This window comes from Chiloscyllium plagiosum, chromosome 13 (genome assembly GCF_004010195.1).
Source record: "Chiloscyllium plagiosum isolate BGI_BamShark_2017 chromosome 13, ASM401019v2, whole genome shotgun sequence".
Classification (NCBI taxonomy): Eukaryota; Metazoa; Chordata; class Chondrichthyes; order Orectolobiformes; family Hemiscylliidae; genus Chiloscyllium; species Chiloscyllium plagiosum.
Window position 1 is genome coordinate 41,778,439 of NC_057722.1, and position 22,116 is coordinate 41,800,554.

The following is a 22,116-nucleotide window of genomic DNA, read 5'->3' on the forward strand; positions in this document are numbered from 1 at the left end:
CATAAGCAGGCAAGTTTAACAAACAACTAAGAAGGCAAATTGTACAATGGCTTTCATTGCAAGAGGATTTCAATTCAGAAATAAGGATGTATTAATGCAGTTGTATAGGGTCTTGGCAAGTCTGCATCTGGACTATTGTGTGCAGTTTTGGTTTCCCTACCTGAGAGATGATGTACTTACTACAGAGAGAGTACTATGAGAGTACACCTCACTAGGTTGATATCAGAGATGACAGGACTGTCATTTGACTAGAGTTTGATTTAATTGAGCCTGTATTCACTCGGATCCAGGAGAATGAGAGGAAATATGATTCTAAGAAACGTCGTCTGGTTGGGGAGTTTAGAATCTGCAGTGACAGCCTCAAGATATGAAGTTGGTTATTTAAGGGTGAGATAAAGAAAGGTTTCCTGACTTACAGGGTGAAACATTTGCTACCATTGAGGACTGTGGAGGCCAGGTCACTGAGTATATTCAAGAAAGAGATAAATATATTTTTTTATTTAAATGCATCAAAGGGTATGGAGAGAAAATAGGAAAATGATGTTCAGAGAGAAGACCTACCTTGATCCTTTTGAAAGGAAGAACAGGCTTGTAAGGCCAAATAGTCTATCCCTGTTCCGAGTGGTTATGTTTCATGATATCTGGTCAGAAAGAAAATGGTGTAAGGTGAATTTTTGTTAAATTTCCTACTTTGATGTGGACAAATGTCCAGGGCAAATGGGTTCGATATTAAGACCTTCAGGACTAGAGGTAAGGGCACTACCACTGTTCCACAAGATTCTTCATCTAGGAAAATGAATGAACTGAACTGGCTGCAGTGTCACACTGATTAAGTTAAAGTCAAATGTTTCACATTTATTAATCACTGGACTCCTGAATTATGAGAAAAACCTTTCAAGTAGCTTCATGTCGCAATCATAAACTTTGGCCCCTTTCAGAAACAATTTTATTTACTCCTCCCAAGCTAGTGCTGCTTTTTCAGTTTTGACAGTTTGCTTTGTAATTGATTTTCAGATCAATATTTTGGTTTTTAGAATTTGCATTTGCTTCAGTGAGTTTCAGGGCCTCCTTGTGATCCATGATGAACCCCACTCTTCACCTCCCATTCTGAATCAGAATCTCTGATTCCCCAATGACCTTTAAAATTTCCTCAATTTTGTTTGAGTCTCCTTATGTTACTGTTGTATCTGCAGCCTTTGATTACCATAGTCCTGATGCCCTTACTGGCCATGCACCTTCTCTATATTGTAGCCAGACTTATCATGATTTGTCCTGACACTATCCTCACCAACAACTTCAAGCCTGTCTCATTTCCTACCTGATTACACTGACCTATATTCAATTGGCCCATGACTGTAACCATTTCCTGTAGATCGCGAATACAGACAAGCCAATTCCAGACTTGAGCTACGTCAGACTTTACACCGCTACGCAGAGACCCCAGAAACCCTCTCGATTATGTATAACCCACCTCTCTGGCTGACTATAGCTCATCAACCAGACAGATTTTGAGGACCTCCCTGACTGACAAGGGCTCAATGCCTGGTCTGATTTTACAAAATAACTGACCAATAGGCGAGGAGGGCCAAGATTGATTTTAGTTTGACTTCCAGGACTGACGGTCACTCAATCCTTGATGGAAAGGAATACAGTTTCTGGACTTGGTTTGGATAAACTGTGTCAAGATTAGAGTGGTGCTGGAAAAGCAGAGCAGGTCAGGCAGCATTTGAAGAGCAGAAAAATCGACGTTTTGGGCAAAAGCCCTTCATCAGCCCTTCATAATTTCCTGCTCCTCAGATGCTGCCTCACCCGCTGTGCTTTTCCAGCACCACTGTAATCTTGACTCTAAGCTCCAGCATCTGCGGTACCCACTTCCGCCTTGGATAAACTGCGTGACTGACTCTGGAACCTTTCCGCCAGCAATGACCAACATCCTGGACTGATTAAGGCAATATCCATTACCTACTGGAGTAAACCTTTGCCCCACTAAGTATGCCCTACCTTTCCTATTCACACATAGCTAAGCTCCTTGCCCACAGGTACTGTGTTTACTATGTATGCTGCTAGCAAATGCACCACCTCTCGCATTATATCAGTGTGTAACCTATAGATCCCACACTTTTCCATTAATGCCTTGCTGTTTCCTAACGCCATATGGATGCCTTGGCATTTGTACTAAAGTTTCCCTCACTGTTATAAGTTGTCTGCTTTTCTCCTGAACTAAAGTGCCACTGGGAGACAAATGCTGCTGCCTAATCCTGTGCATTAAACTGCTACCTGTGAACTAGAAGCTGATGCATTGCTGTCTTAGAGCTAGGCTCGACAATGGACTGAAGACACATCCTGCCTAAGTGCTCATGGAAGCACCACTGTAATTGTGTAGGTTCCAACAAAAGTTAAGGCAAGGAACATTGAGATGTTTTCAACTGTGCAGCCAAATTTCTGTACTCTCACATACTGCAAGATGGGTGCAAACTACAGTTGAGTTTCCATATTACTGAGCATCTCAATTGGGCTGAAGTTAATGGGAAGGTAAATTAATTCAAGTGAATTGTACAGTTAGCTAATCCATGCAGATAGGATTCTCACCTCCTGATGGAAAGAAAGCAATGTCATTTACAGAATGTGTAATGTTGTTACATTCTCAGCACAGAGTACTTCCTGATATTACTACAACAGTCTGCAGACTACACTGGATGCTACTCTTTTTAAAAAAAAATCAGATTTCTGTTTTTGTTATATTTGCCATAAAGGTGACTGGCTTTCAAACAAGTCATGATCCCATTAAGCTCTCACTCAGCTGTTGTTAAAAATCACACACCTTGCAATAGTCCAACAGGTTGTTGTTAGACATGTTGTTGGAAATCCTATAGATAAAAGGTAGTCTTCATCAAAGATAATCAATTAAATCATTGTATCCTGTGTAATCGTTGTGTAGCTAAAAGTGATTGAATGTTAATGTCTCAGCTATGACTTTGGGATGATTTGTCTCTGACAGGAAGAAGCTATTCACCCTTTGCAATGTCGTTTGACATCCACCTTATAGTTCCCCAGGTCAAATGGTTTCTGCAGCCATTTTAAAATAGAGTGTCTTGGATCATTTAAATATATTTCCTTTCGAACTAAAGTTCCCGGTATTAAATCAGTTGATAGAATTAACGATTAATAACCCAGATGGGGAAGGGTGAGTAACTGAATGCCATGATTCACATCTCCACTGGATGTGTGCAGCTTCAAAAATGCTTAAAAAGCTCAATACCATCCATTATAAAGTAGCCCACTTGATTGGCACCCCATGCTTACCTTCAACACCCACACACAGTGGTAGTAATGTGCATCATCTCTACAAGATAGTAAATCACCAAGGCTCCTTCAACAACGAGTTCCAAACCTGTGACTGGCTAGAATGACAAGGGTAGCTGATGCGTGGGGGCATTGCTACCTACAGGTTCCCCTCCAGTCCTGACTTGGAACTCTTTCGTTCCTTGATTGTTGCTCGGTCAAAACCCCTTTCTGACTGTACTGTGGATAACCCCCACCCTAGTGACTGCCACACTTCTGGGGAAGGTGGGCTAGGACATGTTTACTTTGCTGCTAGGGTGGTCAGAGTCAGGATCCCTGCCACACAAGAGGTGAGGAGCTGAATGTCAGGCAGCCCACTAGCTATCTTGGCTCTTTCTTCCCTTCGCTGAGAGGCCTTGTGTAGCTAAAATGAGCTTCTGACCTTTGATATCAGGAAGAAGTAAGAGTTTCCAGCCCACATATGACAAAACCGCCATTCCCCAGACCATCCTTGCAAAAATCGTCTGGACACCCCTTGCCCCAACATGCACACACAAGGCCAACACATCTTTTCTTAGATTTGGGGCCCAAAACTGCTCACCATATTCCAAATGCAATCTGACCAAAACTTGGTACAACCTCAGTAGTATATCCCTGTTCTTATATTCTAGCCCTCTCAAGATGAGTATTAACATTGCATTTACCTTCCTAACTGTCAACTGAACTTGCATGTTTAGTTTAAGAGGATTCTAAACTAGGACTCCTAAATCCCTTTGTGCTTCAGATTTCCAAAGCCTTTCCCCATTTAGAAAATAGTCTATGCTACTATTCTTCTGACCAAAGTAGATAGCCTCACAATTTACCACACTATATTCCATTTGCTACATCTTTGCCCACTTTCCTGGCGTGTCCAAGTCCTTCTGTAGCCTCTCCATTTCCTCGACACTACCTGTCCCTCCACCTGTCTTTCTTAGCAACATTAGCAACAATGTCCTCAGTTCCTTTGTCCAGATTGTTCATGCATGACCTAAATAGTTGTGGTCCCCAAGATTGACACCAATGAACCTCTACTAGTCACCACGACCATCCTGAAAAAGACCCTATTATCCCCACTCTCTGCTTTATTCCAGTTATCCAATCCTCTTTCCATGCCAGTAGCTAACCTCTAAAACTATTGGCTCTTATTTTTTTTAGCAGCTTCCTTATCAAAGGCCTCCTGGAAATCCAAGTAGATCACATCCATTAGCTCTCCTTTTTCTAACTTGCTCATAAATCTGTTAGAATTCTTTCAGAAGGCATAACCTCCCCTTGATGAAGTCATGCTGACACTGCCCTATTTTACCATGTATTTCCAAGTGCTCTGCAATCTCACCCATAACAATGGCATCCAAAATCTATCAACTGGCTGATAGTTTCCCTCCTCCTGACTCCCTCCCTTCTTAAATATGGGTGTGAGATGAGCAGTCACTTTTCCCCTTGATATCATTTTCAGTTTAGTGGCTGGGTTCCTGATGCTAGTAATCCAATTAGAAGACCAGAAACTCAAGATAGCTGAAGCAAGACATTGCTGATGCAGGTGAGATTGCTAAAACATGATTAGTGTCCTCAGAGGCATTGTTTTAATTAAAAATTCTAAGGGTCATAGCTTTTAGGTCTCTTGCAATTCATGTGAAACTCCTCCAGGAAAATTGTTCAAGCTGTGGATGGTGCTTTTCCTTTCCATGGTGTCTTCTATGAAGAAATGTATCTCTGGCTTTGATGGTTATTGATACCCTTGCTTGCTGCAGGACGCCCCTTTGCTAAAGATGATGGATTCTGTGCACTTGGGGATTGTTCAAGTTCATTTGGAGTCTTGAAAAGATATCTGAACTTTTTTAAAAAAAAGATAATTGCAAGGACGGGATAAGGACAATTTCAATTGTGGGCAGCACGGTGGCTCAGTGGTTAGCACAGCTGCCTCACAGCACCATGGTCCCAGGATCGATTCCAGCCTCAGGCGACTGTCTGTGTGGAGTTTGCACATTCTCCCCATGTCTGCATGGGTTTCCTCCCACAATCCAAAGATGTGCAGGTCAGGTGAATTGGCCATGCTAAATTGCCCATAGTGTTAGGTGCAGTAATCAGGGATAAATACCGGGAAATGAGTTTGGACGGGTTACTCTTTGGAGGATTGGTGTGGACTTGTTGGACCGAAGGGCCTGTTTCCACGCTGTAGGTAATCTAATCAGATACAGTGAGACTTCTTTTAAAGACACTTCTTCGGAGTCAGATAGTTTAAGTTAATTGCTTCGACATATTTACTGGAAATGATATGCCTGGATTTATGACTGCTATGAGTTAATTTGTGTCTTGGATATTGTTAGGAGTACAGTCAAAGACAACATGCTCACAGAAAGAAGTTACACAAAAGTGAAATACTGCGGATGCTGAAAATCTGAAACAAGCAGAACAATTGCTGAAGTAACTCAACAGATATGGCAGCCTCTGCACAGACAGGAGCAGAGTTAATGTTTCAAATCTGATCTGATCTCTTCTAAAGAAGAATTGGGTAAAACATTGAAAGTTATGCTAGTGACCGTGCACTTTTTCAAACTCAGGCATAACGTTATACTTAACCACAATCAGCACAAGGAAATTAGTCTTTGAACAATGCATAGCCAATTGGAAACCCCTGTAAGATTCTATCTATTTAATGTAACCTTCATGCAGACCAATTATTCAAGAAGAGCAAGGGTGCAAGACAATTAATTGTCCAATGTGGTAGGTACCAGAAGATGGACAAAAGCCTTCTATGGCAGGAATAAATTCACCCTCAATCTGATTATATCCCAGCTTCTGTTTGTATCACTATACAAAGGGGAATGCCACAAGATATTTTATTACCGAGCTTTTCTCAATTTCAAATCATGCACCCTTTTCCTGAAACCTTCTCACGCTAGCAAAAGCGTATAGCTTGGAAGATTGCCAGTGACTCATTTTAAAGATACCTCTAATGGAAAATAAAGCAAAAGAAACATCCTTCCCTGGCTGAAAGTTTTAATGGTACATGTGTGCAACAGGAAAAGTATTCTGTATTAAGTAATATTTTCCCAGTGTATATGCATATTCCTTTGAAAAATTTATTTGTTACTCATTCTTTCGGCTCTAATGATTAAAAAAAACATGCTGTTGATTTAGTCATTCAAGCAATAACTTCACCTGACTGAGTATAATGGCTTCTTAAATAAGGTGAGCAATGCTGTTTTGTTTAAAGTTTACACTTCTGAAAGTTGGCTGTTAATAAGAGACTTATTAGCTGTCAGAATTTTAAATGTATGCCATTAACTTGGCTTTGTGGTTTACTTTGAGCCAACCACAGATGAATAATGCATTAGAATCTTGCCTTCTCTAAGTGCATTATAGAGACACAATCATTTGGTCTGCATTTTCTTCATTTTGATCAGTATGCTTTGGAACTTTTTAGACAATAATAAAGCTACAATAATGGGAAAGGATAATGCCTTGAAGCATTAAATAATTAACCTATGTTATTGTGATTGTTATATAATGAGACAGAGCTTACTAACATACTTAAACTGCATCAGAAATATAAATTATTCTACAAAACATACAAAATAATGCAACCATTTTGGAGTCTCTTATAAGTAATGTCACTGATATATCAGTTGAAGCATTATAAAGTTTGGTGCAACAGAATCTTGATATTTGTCTTTAAGTACTTTATGGCTGTGAAGGACAGAGTACACAATTAAATAATGTCGCTAAATATTTGCCAAATCTGAAAGAAGGCATTGTAATAATTCACCAGTATGACTGCATTTGTTTGCAAGCAGCACATTTCCCTTTAATTAGTGTTCTTAGCACTTCTTAACATCCTACTTAGAAATGCAGTGCTTCAGAAAGAACTTCACTTCAAATTTTCTGCTGCTTATTAAGGGCCTCAGTGAACCCAAACAAATTAGAATCCAGTTTTCCATCCATATTCTATCTGAGAAAACAAAAAGAAGGCTCCATTTAAACACAGATATCCCAAGAGCTGGGTGATTTGTGCTTATTTGAATAATGCCTTTGTGTTCAGCCTAATCCACAGTTTAAAGGATTCAGTCTAACAGAGAAGATCATTTGGAGGTAGCTACGCAGGTTCAGTGTACCAAGAATGAAGTGTTTCCTTCTCAAATAGAAGTGGTGGCTCTGGAACGCTGCTGCTCTTTTCTGCCCATTTTTCTAAAGACAACTCGTGACCCACTTTCAGTGCCAACCACTGACCCTTTTATGAAGGGATTTAATGGCAGAGCTAGCAAATTGGAAAAAATGAACGCCTTTACTCCCCCACTTCCCTTTCTTACTGTTTGCACACTCAAACAGGAATTCTTCGCCTCTAGTCTCTCAAGCTGGTGTTTTGTGCTAATTCACATAATTCTGAATTGTTTTCTCTCCCTGTATTCCTTAAGCAGTGAGAAGCTTGCTTTGTGTCTTTAAACTATTTTCAAAGCAGGTTGCAGAGTTGAGATCAGTGTTGTGCTTATATTCTAATGCCTGCATAGTTGGTAGGCTGATATATTGTTTGTGAAGTGAAAAAAAGTGTCCCTGCTGTTTTTTCAATTGATAAAACATTTTTGAATCTTGCAGTTCTTTTGCATAAATTGCACATATTTAAATCTGGAATAAAACAACATTAAGTAATTGCTGAGAGGCCAAGGGATTCGTTTCATGTTGCCTGCTAGTTCACACTTTAATACAAACTTTCAGTGATGCAACAATAATAAACTAGTTTTAGAAAATTTGCTGCTATATGAAGGGAAAATCTATGTTTCTTTTTCTGCATTCCCCCTTTTGTCTTCACTAGGCTTACATTATATTTTAGCTGTGCTGACAATAACTAGAGACATCTTATGATAAGCTGCATTTCAAGGGACTGGAGGCACTCTGACTATGGGGAAATGCATTTGTTTTTTCTTTAATTTGCTGTGCTACTTCAGATTCTTCTCCCATACTCTTTTGAATTCAGTTGTCAGAACCATAGCATGTGTTAAATTACTTCAGTTCTTAAAAAAAATTATACAGATTTAAAATAGCCTATTTATACTACATCCCTTTAGTGCTCTCATTCAGTCTGAATAAGGATGCTGTGAACTGAATGTGTTCTCTCAGGGTTTATATTGACAGCTGCACACATTCAGTTTATGCACTGAGTGGTTTTAACTTACCAGCACAACATATGTGCTGAGCAGAGATTTCCTTTTCTTCAGAAAAGCACAGAAGATTCTCAGCAACCATTTATGCCACAAGCCTGATGTGAATCTCCTGTTTGGCATCCAGGCCACCCGTGAGGTCAGAGGAGTTGGGAAACTATCTTAAAATATAATAGAAGCAAATAACTGAACCATTTTTCTTTGCTCTTTGATACATTCAGCTGCACATTCATGTTCATTTTGAACTAACAACTGTAATGGGACTTTTATGACAATGTCTTCTATCCATTGATTGCTAATTTTTAGTTACAGGAATACTAATGAATCTGTGTGATTTTTACCATTGACTCAGTTCGATTTGAATTAAGCTGAAGATTATCACAATGTAGAGTTCTGAAAATCATGTCTGCATTTCTTCCTTCTAAAGATCTGTCAATCATTAACAGCATGATCTTTGTCATCGGGCTTTGATTGTCATCTTGACGTGATTGTCATCTTGGTACTTAGTCAAATAATGAATCATGAACCAATAGATGCTTCTGAGAGGTAAGTAACTTTGGGTAAGATGTGTTGATAGAAATTTGCTTTTAACCTCAACTTCTATCCAAGCTTAACTTCTGCTCGTTGTGAGCATGTGCAGAGTGAGGGCAGAGAAAGGAAGAATTTCAGGTTCAAAACTTGATTACCTACTGCTGAAGTTATCATAATCACAGACATGCTCCTGATCTATCCCAGGTTTATAACATATAATAAATTATTAAATTAATTAAGATATTTTTGTTCTTGTTAGTGTAATTATTTCATGTGAAAGGCAATGGATCAACATCCAGCCAACTTTGCTGTTTTTACCACTGAGTAATTAATGTTATTTGGAAGATATGAAAGAACAAATTTGAACCATTCATATTTCTTTAGTGTAGGCGTTAGTACTAAGACTTGAGTTTATTTTAGAATGTGGAAGAATAATCACACTCAATTGCCAAAACTACAGTATTGACATTTAAATGCTTCACTTCAAAAAAATGTTTTTCTTATATCTACATCGAATTGCTTCATATTTTATAAGGACAGTTTAGTGACCCTTTTAAATAGAACTTTGAAGTTAATATTGCAAAAGATCTCAAGGAGATTTGTCCCAGTAGATTGAAAGCTCTGCAAGTTGCCCGCATTTAATGTCCTTACATAGTGAGCATTTTTTTTATTAATTGAATAATAAGCACATGTATTGACCAAGATTATAAATGTGCACTAAACAAAATTAGTTGTAATAAATGGAAGGGTTTTAATTTTAAATGTTATCTTTATCATTTGTACTATCTTTTAGTAGTACTTTCCTAGTTTCAGATTTATAAGTTATTTGAGACTTTGTGCTTTTATCTGTAACTTCTGAAAATGGAATGCTACTGATGATGTTTGTTTCTCAGCAAATTCCTCTCCTTTTCACTTCAGCAATTATGTCAGAAGCATGGGAATTATAAGACTTTGTGAAATAGTCCATTCATTCCTTATATCCTGTTTGCTGTCTGCGTGCATGTGCAGTGAAGGCAAGAGAAAGGGTGCAATTCTGATTAGATTTTCTGTTAGTCAATTACAAATGATATTGAAATGGTACTATCAGACCTATGCTGCCAAAGCTGTTACAAATTTTTGGTTTTGCAAGCATTTTTTTGTCATAGACTCGAGGGTTCCATGTCACTGTCCTATTAAGCAGGTCTAAGCAAACTGATGCCCTTGCCACCAGAAGCAGAACTTCTGACCTTGCAGTCAAGCCACACACAGTGCTAATCTGTGCCCAAGTTCCTGAGTGGGATGTAGGATGAAGACAATGAATCCTTGAGGGATATCTTCTTTGAAAGTGGCCTCTTCTGCAGGAGGCAGAGGCTACCTTCAGCAAAGAAAGGAATCTAGAGGCAGTAGCTCATGTGCCATTCATCTGCTGCTGAAAACCTTATTCACACATTTGTAATGGCATCATCTATTAATTCTAAAGCATTAATTGATATCTGCCCATTTTGCACCCTGCATAAATTTGAGTTCATTCAGGATTCTGCTGCATGCATACTTAATCACTTTAAGTTTCATCTATCCATCAGCCATATACTCACTGACCTACACTGACTCCTGATACGGCAATGCCAATTTCCACTATGGCACTAACCCTTTCCTATCTTTGTCACCTCCTGCAGCAAAACAACCATCCAGGAGATCTGAACTCTGACAATGCTGGCCTTTTGTTACTCCCAATTTTAATTAGAATCATAGATATGTACAGCATGTAAACAGACCCATCGGTCCAACTCTTCCATGCCGACCAGATATCCTAAATAAACCTATTCCCATTTGCCAGCATTTGGCCCATATCTCTCTAAATCTTCCTTATTCATATACCCATCCGGATGCCTTTTAAGTATCATAACTGCACCAGCCTCCACCATTTCCTCTGGCAATGCATTCCATACACGCAATACCTTCTGCATGAAAAAGTTGTCCCTTAGGTCCCTTTTAAATCTTTCCCCTCTCACCTTAATTGTATGCCCTCTAGTTCTGGGCTCACCCACCCCTGGACAAAGACCTTGGCTATTTACCCTATCCATGCCCCTCATGATTTTAGAAACCTCTATAAAGTCACTCCTCAGCCTCTGACTCTCCAGGGCAATATAGCCCCAGCCTATTCAGTCTGTCCCTGTAGATCAAACCCTCCAAGTCTGGCAAAATTCTCATTAATCTTTTCTGAACCCTTTCAAGTTTCACAACATCCTTCCTATAGCAGGGAGACCAGAATTGTGCACAGTATTCCAAAAGTGGCCTAACTAAAGTCCTGTATAGCCACAATATGACCTCCCAACTCCTATACTTATTGCACTGTCCAATAAAGACAAGGATACCAAATACCATCTTCACTATCCGTTGTACCTGTGACTCCATAATTTATCCATAATCGGTGAAGATGTTGTCAGCCGGCCAACCCCCACCCATTGAAAGTTTCTCCCACTTTAGCCACTCTACCTCTCAATATAAAGCACTAAGTTAAATCTATCTCTTTGACCATTCATTTAGTCAGCTGCCCTAATACTTAGTTGTTTGGCTTGGTGTCAAATTTTGTTTGGTCAGATTCCTGTGTAGCAACTTGGAACATTATGCTCCACCACTTTCTCAAGAATAACAAGGGACAGCCAATAAATGCTGGCCCAACCAGTGACAACCATGTCCCATGAGTAAATAAAAAAAGTAAGTAGAAGGTACAATGACTTTTGAGTATAATTTCCAAAGTAGCGTCAAAAAGAACTGCAAGTGTGTAGTTGAGGAAAGAATGGCATCAGTGACAGTATTGAACAGAAGAAGCACAAGGCAAATGTGTTAGCAATGAATATGAGAGGTAATACAGTGCCCTCTTGGGATATGATGGGTGGGTTGGTGGAGGAAGGAGAAGCAGAAATGTTAGCACGTTGCTTTGTGCAAGAGCAAGGGGTGGCATGGTGGATCAGTGGTTAGCACTGCTGCCTCACAGCACCAGGGACCTGGGTTTGATTCTAGTCTTGGGTGACTGTCTGTGTGGAGGTTTCACATTCTCCCCGTGTCTGCATGGGTTTCCTTCATGTGCTCTGGTTTCCTCCCACAGTCCAAAGATGTGCAGGTCAGGTGAATTGGCCATGCTAAATTGTCCATAGTGTTAGGTGCTTTAGTCAGAGGGAAATGGGTCTAGGTGGCTTACTCTTCAGAAGGTTGGTGTGGACTTGTTGGGCTAAAGGGCCTGTTTGCACACTGTAGGGAATCTAATCTAATCAATTAAGGATGGACAAAATCTACTCATCTTTCCTGACCTGCTGAAGTAATTACATTTATTACATCATCTCCTTCAGATCCTCTCGGTCTTGTTTTGCTTTTCACTTCCTGCACTATCTCTCATCCAAACTTTAACGGGACAGTGCTGGCTCTTTCAATTACTGGGGATTAGGACATCTGTCCTGGGCACCAGTGCTGACAGCAGCAGAGTTAGGAAAACATCAGTGAACCTGGGGACCATCTTTTCATTATTGCTAACCATCCAGAAATGTTCAAAGCATCTCTCTACCAACGTATAATGAATATTCAGTGAAAGTAGCTCCTTTTTAGGATGCACATTCTCCTGCTAAATTTTATACTGAGTTCTCACCAGAAATTTCACAACTAATGCAGTGAACAGGTCAGGTTAATCTTATGCAAGGGTGTAGGGCCTGGGAGAGGAGTGATACATCAGGACTCAATAACTGGGGGCAGAGACTCTGCAGGGCTGCTGCGCTTGGGTCAGGATATTGAGAGGACCAAAAACAGCACCAGGACCTGTGATTTTTGTTATTGAGCCTGGAAATGATAGCTGGTGATGAAACCTGAGCATTTCTGACTTTTGTGGATATGCTTTGTGGCTGCATACATCGCTCTTTTCATCCGTTAAAATCAGGGCCACATGTCCCATGTTAATTTAGCCTAAAGTTTCTACATTTCTGTGGCTTCAGTAATGTAATTCACGAAACAGGTAAGAAGTAGCAGGGATCTTTTGCTGTTGTATTCCTTTTAAGACTTGTGGTATTGATTAGCGTTTGTAATCAGGCATCATCGCAAGGAGATTGGTCGCAATAATTTTGTTTCTCTTAGTTTTTTAACTCTAGTTTGTAATTGAAACTAAAGTATCAGGATCTCTTTTGGAGATTTGTGAGATATCTGGGTGAACGTATCAAGGCAAAGTTCAAGATAAGACCGCAAAGAGCAAAAGATCTTGCAAACTATCAGTCATATCAGCAATATGAACACAGATGATCATTACACTTGCATTCAGAGGGAGTGCCAGTTCTTCTTTAGCATAACTCTCTGTATTAGAGATATCCTCAGGAACTTGAAGTACAGCATGTCAAAGTTCAATACTTAAGTTTGAACCCTCTCACTCACTGAATTTGAACTGAGTTCTGAACAATGCTGACCTTTTGTTCAAGTGGTACAATCATGTACTGGAAAAACTAAAATCTTGCAGTCCTGCAAATGTTGCTATGTATAACTGTGCTTAAGGTGATTTTAGTATTAAAATAAAAACAAATCTAAATCTAAAACATTCCAGAAAGTTTGGATTTTCCTCTGGTTGATCACCTTCTAAACATATTGATGGCTATTTCTTTTATGTCTACGTACCTGAGGAAAATATAAACACTAGGGGAGAATCTGCAGGCCGGGTGAACACGGGCTTTTTTTCTGTGCCAGTGGAGAGTGCCTTTGGTTTAATTCCTGAAACAACTGTTCTTTCAAAGCCACTATATCCCTCTTGGGACACAGATGTTCTACCTGCTGCAAGCCAATATCATAGATGCTATACCACAGAAACTGACCAATTGGGCCAACTGGTCTATTTTATAATTTGTACTCTATATGAATCACCTTCTCCTTTAATTACCTTGAATCACACTTTCACCGTATACCTTTATTCCTTGTGTTTCAATTAAGTAATTATTTGTAAATGAGTTGAATTATCTTGCATGGTAAGATATCAGCATTTAAGGAAGATCTCTTTTCAAAATCTGCCGTGAGACATTCTTCACAAGAATTTTAAAAGAGAATGTAACCACTGTGACTGCCTATCCAAGAAGTGTTATGAGCAAATTTGTTCACATGATAAGTGCACACATTAGTCATATTTTATAAATATTATTTCCAGCCAAGTTATTGTTACTGCCAGTTGTGGTATCTTTGTTAGTCTCTGTTTTGTTTAAAAATAGAATAAATGGTCATGTTTTCTCACTATATATTTGGTGTGCTGTGTAATTAATAAGTATGGGAGAATGGTTTTCAAGAGTTGGATGAAACAACAATTTTAACAGAACCAGCTATTTCAGAGGAAAACATCACAGAAGTTTCCATTAATTCACCCGCCACATGACAACCGCAAAACAGACCAACAGAAAATATACATCAGGTTTCAGACATCCAATTGCCCATTGGCACCAATAATAACTGTTAATTATGAAGAGATGTTTGAAATTGGACCACTAACACATGTAGAAGCTCTTTTTAACTTGATGGTTGGAAAATGTGGTAGAGAAGCTTCAAATTATTTGGAAAATAAAGTTGGTACAGTTGATATTAACTCTATATGTGACAGAAGGATGGTGTCACAGTTAATAACTGGTTCAGAATTAAAGTACATGAGATTTACTGACATTTTAAAGAGGTAGAATTCAAAGGATAGGCCTAAAATGAAATCTCTGACTAAAATCTTAATTAAGTTCCAATTTAAATCTGTGAAAAAATGTGACAAAACTTGAAGAATAATTCTGCAGAGTTTGAGATGAAGTAATTTTGCTTGGTTAATGTAGAAAACACTAAAAACGCAAAGTTGATGTACGTGTCTAATAATTCTAGGTTATGTAAATTCAGTTGTGATTTGTTTTCATTCCTCACTTCCTTATGCCTACTTCAAATTTGCATTGAGCAGCGACCGAACAATAGGTTGCTTATCATAAATTAAGTAGCCAAATTTAAGAAGCCTTTAATATAAACTTTAATTCACGGAAACACACATGCTTTTCCTGACTCGCTGTAAAAAACATTTTAAAAATAACCTCATTGGATTCCTGTAGCTCCCAGTAGGTTTGGTAAGAGAGTAAAGGCATTGTGTACTGTTCACCTGGTCAAACCTCAGGCTAGGATTGCAGTCTGTAATAGGAGGGCTTCCATATAATGCCTACAGTGTGGAAACAGGCCATTTCATCCAACAGGTCCACACCATCTCTCCAAAGAACATCTCACCCAGACTTACCCCTTCCTATCCTGTCCCTGTGACCATACATTTGCCATAGCAAATCCACCTAACCTACACATCCCTGGACATCATGAGTATTTTAGCATGGTCAATCATTTACATCTTGGCACTGTAGGAGGAAACCACACACAGACACGTGGAGAATGTGCAAATCCACGTAGACAGTTGCCCAAGGCTGGAATCGAACCTGTGTCCCCAGCACTGTGGGGCAGCAGTGCTGACCATGGAGCCACCATGCACCTTGTCGCAGCAATGGCTAACATCCTTGATTTTGTCCAGAAGTTCTCAGTTCAAATCACAGTGGGTCAATGATTAGCACTGCTGCCTCATAGCGCCAGGGACCTGGGTTTGATTCCAGCCTCAGATGACTGTCTGTGTCGAATATATACGTTCTCCCTGTGTCTGCATGGGTTTCCTCTGGGTGCTCTGGTTTCCTCCCACAGCCCAAAGTGTCGAGGGGTGTGTGGGCAAGGTGGAGGATTACATACAGGGTTACAGGGATGATGTGGATCTGGGTGGGATGCTCTTTGGGGGGGCAGTGTAGATTCAATGGACCAAACAGCCAATTTCCACACTGTAGGAATTCTATGATAGTAGATGGCATGTTCATCACAATGCTGTTATGCTATTTGGAAGCACTGTAATTGCTTACATTTAGTCTTGCAACATAATGGTGTTCATCATATTCTGTTCCCTCTCATAATTTGTAGTCCTAATTAAATATTTTGATTACTTTTTATATTTTTTAAGCTGATGCTTATTTCTTACAGGAATTGTTTTGCTCAAACATGACCACATGCTGATGTCTCTGGTCAGGTTGGGCTGGACTTAAATACTGATCTTTGAATTTTGACTTGGTTTCCATGGTTGCACAATGATGCTCTGTTTATATTTATGACTTTATATTGATGCTGAACTAATACACATATAAAGTCAGCAGTACAAACAAAATGCTTTATGAGAAGTGATATTAAAACATTCTTTGTCTACTTAGACATATGAAATTATTTATAAGTTAACTCTAAACAAAAGCAAGATAAATGAACAGTACAACTTTGATAAGCAAAACAAATCAACATAGCAATGTTCATTTTGTTACAAGATATATAAAAATGTTATCTATCATACTATTTTTTTCAAGGCTGTTCAGGAAATTGGTTAGGCTACTGTTGGAATATTGCGTGCAATAATGGTCTCCTATCAAAAAGATGTTGTGAAACTTGAAAGGGTTCAGAAAAGACTTATAAGGATGTGGCCATGCTTAGAGGATTTGAGCTACAGGGAGATGTTGATTAGGCTAGGGATGTTTTCCCTGGAGCGTCGGAGGCTGAGGGGTGACCTTATAGAAGTTTATAAAATCATGAGGGGCATGGATACGATAAATAGACAAAATCTCTTCCCTTGGGTGGGGGAGTCCAGAACTAGCGGGCAGAAGTTTACGGTAAGAAGGGAAAGATAAAAAAGAGTCCTAACGGGCAACTTTTTTCATGCAGAGGGTTGTACGTGTATGGAATGAGCTGCCAGAGGAAGTAGTGGAGTCTAGTACAATTGCAATATTTAAGAGGCACTTGGATGGGTATATGAATAGGAAGGGTTTGGAGGGATATGGGCTGGGTGCTGGCAGGTGGGATTAGATTGGGTTGGGTTATCTGGTTGGCATGGATGAGTTGGACTGAAGGATCCATTTTTGTGCTGTGCATCTCTATGACTCTATGACTCTAAATCAAGGACTACATGAACATCTTCTGGCTAACTTAATAGAAATAAGTAATTTAAATTGTATGCTTCCAAGTTCCTGATCATTTTTTTTCTAAGATTGTATTCTTTTTCCCTTGACATGTCTGTGCATTAGGGCACATACACAAATCATGGATTTTGTTTCTTAAAACAGTTAAGTATTAGCTGTAGATCTTCTAAACATGGTTTGTATCAAGTCAATCTTTGGCCAGAAAGTATAATTTGATGGAGGCAAGATATTAATTGATGGGTGAAGGAGAAAGCAAGGCTTTAATTGTTAAACCTTGCTGGTTGAATTGATGCCATCAGCAATTTATTGATGTGGTACTCCATTAAATGTAATTTGTTGATTGATAAGGAAATTTTCTGGTACTATTTTAGGCCAAAGACACAATGAGATGGAGCACAGACACACATGCGCAAAATTACAGCATTTTGAAATTATGTCATTCCAAATTGAAAGTGCAGTAGTTGCCTGTAGTGAAAGTAATGCTGCCAATATATTCAGAGGGAAGAAGCTTTGGAACATCGCCAGCAATTTTGTATATTCTAAGCATGAAGGTTTTAATCTTCCAGAATGAAAGATTAGAGCCCACCAACCACCACATAGTAGTTAGTATTATATTATTTGAATACAAATGCAATTGATTTGGAAAATGACTTTTCAAAATTTGATTGCTAAGATTAGCTTACACTGAACTATAAAATCTTGTCACTACCAAGATGGTAGAAGGATGACTAAATTAAATTTGGAGATGCCAGTGTTGGACTGGGGTGTACAAAGTTAAAAATCACACAACACTAGGATGAAGGAGCAGCGCTCCGAAAGCTAGTGTGCTTCCAATTAAACCTGTTGGACTATAACCTAGTGTTGTGTGATTTTTAACTAAATGAAATTTGATTGTTTCTCAATCAGCCATGCCTTTGCACCTACATGGAGTATTAATTTAGTTAAGGTTAAACCAGAAATTGAAAGGCCACCACTTTACCAGTGAAATGGATACAGGAGTGGGAAGGGAGGAGCAGTTCAGGCTATTCATTTTCTTGACTATATATTGTGACTGTGAGGTCTGAGTCTGTACAAATAATGATTCAGAAAACTATTATGTTGTGCTAAACGTTCCCTAAGCTGTTGTGTATGTGTCTATGGGTCAACATCAATCAGCCTGTGACAGACATGAGTCAATTGGCCGATTTATTTTTTGACATTCAGATGCCCATATTTGATTGTAAACATTAAAAGATAGAATCTCAACTCATTCTTAATTGTGCCTGATATTACCTTCTTATGTACTGCATGCTGGCTACCTGTATTGATATTTCTGGTTGAGGATACCATTGTTATCTGGGATCCTCTTCACATATGTAAATGGATCCCTTCAGCTGTTTTCACTGGCTTCGTGCATTTGGAACACACACCCGAAATTTTATTCTGCCATTATAAATTGAGAGTGGTAATTGAATTGACAAAGGGTGAAGCAATTGTCAAGATCCTCTGAGCATGGCAGGTGAGGCCAGGGAAATGTTAACTTCCATGCTACGTCGATGTGCTAAGAGTTCAAAATAGGCAGAAAGTACCAGCTGACAGATGATGGGACTAGAAGCGGAAGACTCAGCCTCACATTGCATTGACAACAAGGTAGGTTTTTGGGAAAGATTTTTAGAAGGATATTGTGGGAGGGAACAAGTGGAGGTCTGGAATGGGAGGTCTAAACTTTGCAGGCTCCAGAAGATTTTTTTATAGTAAAACTTCATCTCTTTGTGTTCTTGTGGGACCAGATCGTCTTCGAACAATAGATTCCAAATGGTGAAGCCACAGCTGGAATTGCAGCTTTCATCCTCCTTTTGGGATTGTGGCCTGTGCTGTTGCCCCTTCAGCATCTTAGTCTGAGGTTATGCCCTCGGATCCTCAACTGTTGTCAGGAAAAGTTGTTTCCTTTTATACAAGTCCCCAAGAATCTTGTAAGTTTTAATAAAGTTGCCTCTATTTTTTCAAAGCTCAACTGACTACTGGACCAACCTACTCAATCAGTCTTTAGAAGACAGGCCCTCCATACCAGAATTAGTCTTTTGAATCTTCTGTGAACTGTCTCCAATGCCATTCCATCTTTCCATAAATGAGAAGAGCAAAACTGTGGTCTTACTACTGACTTGTGTAGTTTATATTTTTATATTCCATTCTCTTTCATAGAAAAACTAACATTCCATCTGCTTTCCTTATTTCCTGCTGCTCTCAAATATTCATATTTTGTGATTCATACACAAAGATCCAAAATTCTCTCTGTGCTGCTGCTTTCTGCAGTCTTTCCCCCTTAAATAATATTCAACTTTTCCATTCTTCCTGCAAAAGTGCAAAACTTTAAATATTTCCACATTATATTTCAACTGCCAAGATTTGTCTCCTCGCTTAACTTGTCTATATCCATCTGGAGACGATGGCCGACATAAAGGGGATGTGTAAATATAGGTCAAACATCAAATGACACCAGGTTATAGTCCAACAGGTTTATTTGAAATTGCAAGTTTTCTCCTTCCTCAGCTGTTTTCTATCATACAAAACATATCCACCTCTGTCCAACTCCGGCATCTCCACATTGTGTAAAAATAGATGTGATGTATTTGGATATCCAAAAATGGTTTGATAAGCAACTGCAGCGAAGGCTCCTTGATAAGATAAGAATCTATGGTGTTGGGGGTGATATGGTAGTATGGAGAGAAGATTAGATAACTAATAGAAGGTGAAGTGTTAGGATAATGGATGTATTTTCATGATCATAACCTGTGACGAGTGGAAAGCCACAGAATCCGTCTGGGTCAAAGTTATTTATAATATATATCAATTGACTATATCAATAAATGTGAGATGAGCTAGTGATGGTCACATTCCATGAATTAAATCAAATGTCAGGCTTTGCTCTTAATGCCATCTGTGCCATTTTTTCACCTTTCCAGACACCCAGTCCAGCCCACTCTAACTAGCATATTCTCTCTTTCTGTAACAACGTAGTAGTTGCTGTTTTAATTATCCCATCAGTACATCATGTTGCAATTAATTAAACCAATTAATAGTTCAATGAAGGGCCAATTTCTGCTGTTGATGGTACTTTACCAATTTTACTTTACTCCAGTCACAGTGAGAGACTGCCAGGATAATGGGCAGTCTCCCAGTGGTTTCCAGCGAGTAGGCTTATGAGCTATGCTTAACACCCAAAACAGGGCTCATGTAGGTGCCCAAGCTCCACTATGGTAGCACTCTACAGCACCAAAGTTGTTACTGAAACATACAATCCTCCAATTGTCAGCAGCTGTATGCCTCACCCCACTTGAAATGATAAGTCTAACTTGGCCATGGAGTATACCCTGTCATGGGACGCCCACTTCTTCCTGCAGCCTCAAGCAGCAGCCGTTATTTGAAAGAGCTAATTGGGCTGGCAGTTCTAGAGGCAGGCCACGGAACTCAGTTGGACAACAGTCCCAGAGGTGGCTTCTTAATTGGTTGCTGTCATTAGAATACTGTGCAGTATCCTATGGTCTGTGCCCATGTGCTCAGGTCCACTTTCAGTCCTGGCAGTGAGAGAAACCAGGCTTCAATAACATTCCAGCCATTATCTCATTTTGATCTTGAGTTTCATTATGGGTTCCAGCCTTGACTTGAGAAAATATTGCCGAGTGTATTTAAAGTCAAAAGCTGTTGTGGGAATGCAGTGGCTGTGTTAAATTAGGGAGTAAATGAGCATGATTTATAAAAATGAATAAAATACATCCTGACAAATGGTGGAACAGGCAAACTGGCACCTAAAAGCATAAACCCAAGTACTCATTAAAGAAGCCATGGTCAATGAGTCAATCTTCTGAGGTCTACAACTTTGCCAAGTTATAACATCACATCACCACCTATTGATAAATTCTTTAAAAGCTCCATTCAATTTAGTTCAGAAATGGAAATAAACTTTAAGGAACAATTTATGACAGTTGTGAATGGTTTTAGCTGTTTGAGATTTGCTATTTGTTTGCTGTAATTATAAACGCTGTCATAAATGTTTAGTTTTCTGTCATCAATTATGGTTCAATTACTGAGGAGAAAACAAGTTCCATTAAAAGTTCAAATTATGCTCTTGATTGGAATTATTTTTACAAGTGGACATCTTGCCTTGTAATTCACAAAAGTTTGAATTAGAATTGGAGACTTTTGATAATTCTTATTATTTACCTGGATAGTTACTCAGTTTAAGGATGGTTAAGCAATTGGATGAGCACACAACTGAGACCTCCATCAACACTGCTGACCACCTGACTACAGCCTGAGCAATGCACACCTCCCAAGCCAACTACACATCTAACCTGACCCAGCTATCTCTGCCAATCTGTGGCCTGCCCTGGCTACACAGCTGAGTATCTGATTACCCTATGACTTGACTTGACTATCCAGCCTGATGAGAACCATTACTTCCTTGTCACCAATCTACTACCAGCCCAACTTGACCACATTACCCTCCATAAACCACCAATGTCATGATCATACAATTTCTCCCTGACATCCAACCCAACCCAACCCAATTATCCCTGCTCTTGTCTAAGCTCCGAACCATCATAAACCAATGCCACCCAGACCCAACCATACCCCGACTACCTTCTCATCTAGACCTGACTACTGATTGCCCTTTGACCCAACCTAACTACCATCTTCCATCTGGCCAGACTATTGCCGATAACTCATCCATCTACTGAACTGAATATCCCCAACCTAACTGCCTCATCCAATCTACCCATTTACCCACCTCAACAACTTCACCCAGTCGCCCACACACCCACCTCACCAACTGACCCACTGCAACCATTCACCAAGATTCATGTGTTGAAGCTTTAAACTTGTCATATGCCATTTTGTGACATAAAAAGGGTGGGTTTTGTCTGTGGTATTCCTCTTCATAAGTCTGTACATATGGATTCCAGTGTTGAGGGAGCTCTTCAAGAATATCTGAAGTTGTGACCTTAAAAACATAACGTGGTAAGTACACAGTTTTCTGATTGATCAATATCAGATGCATTGATTCTGATACTAATTCATAGCTTTATATGTAATAAAAAAATACTGTATCTATTGCTCATCCCTGAGGCTTC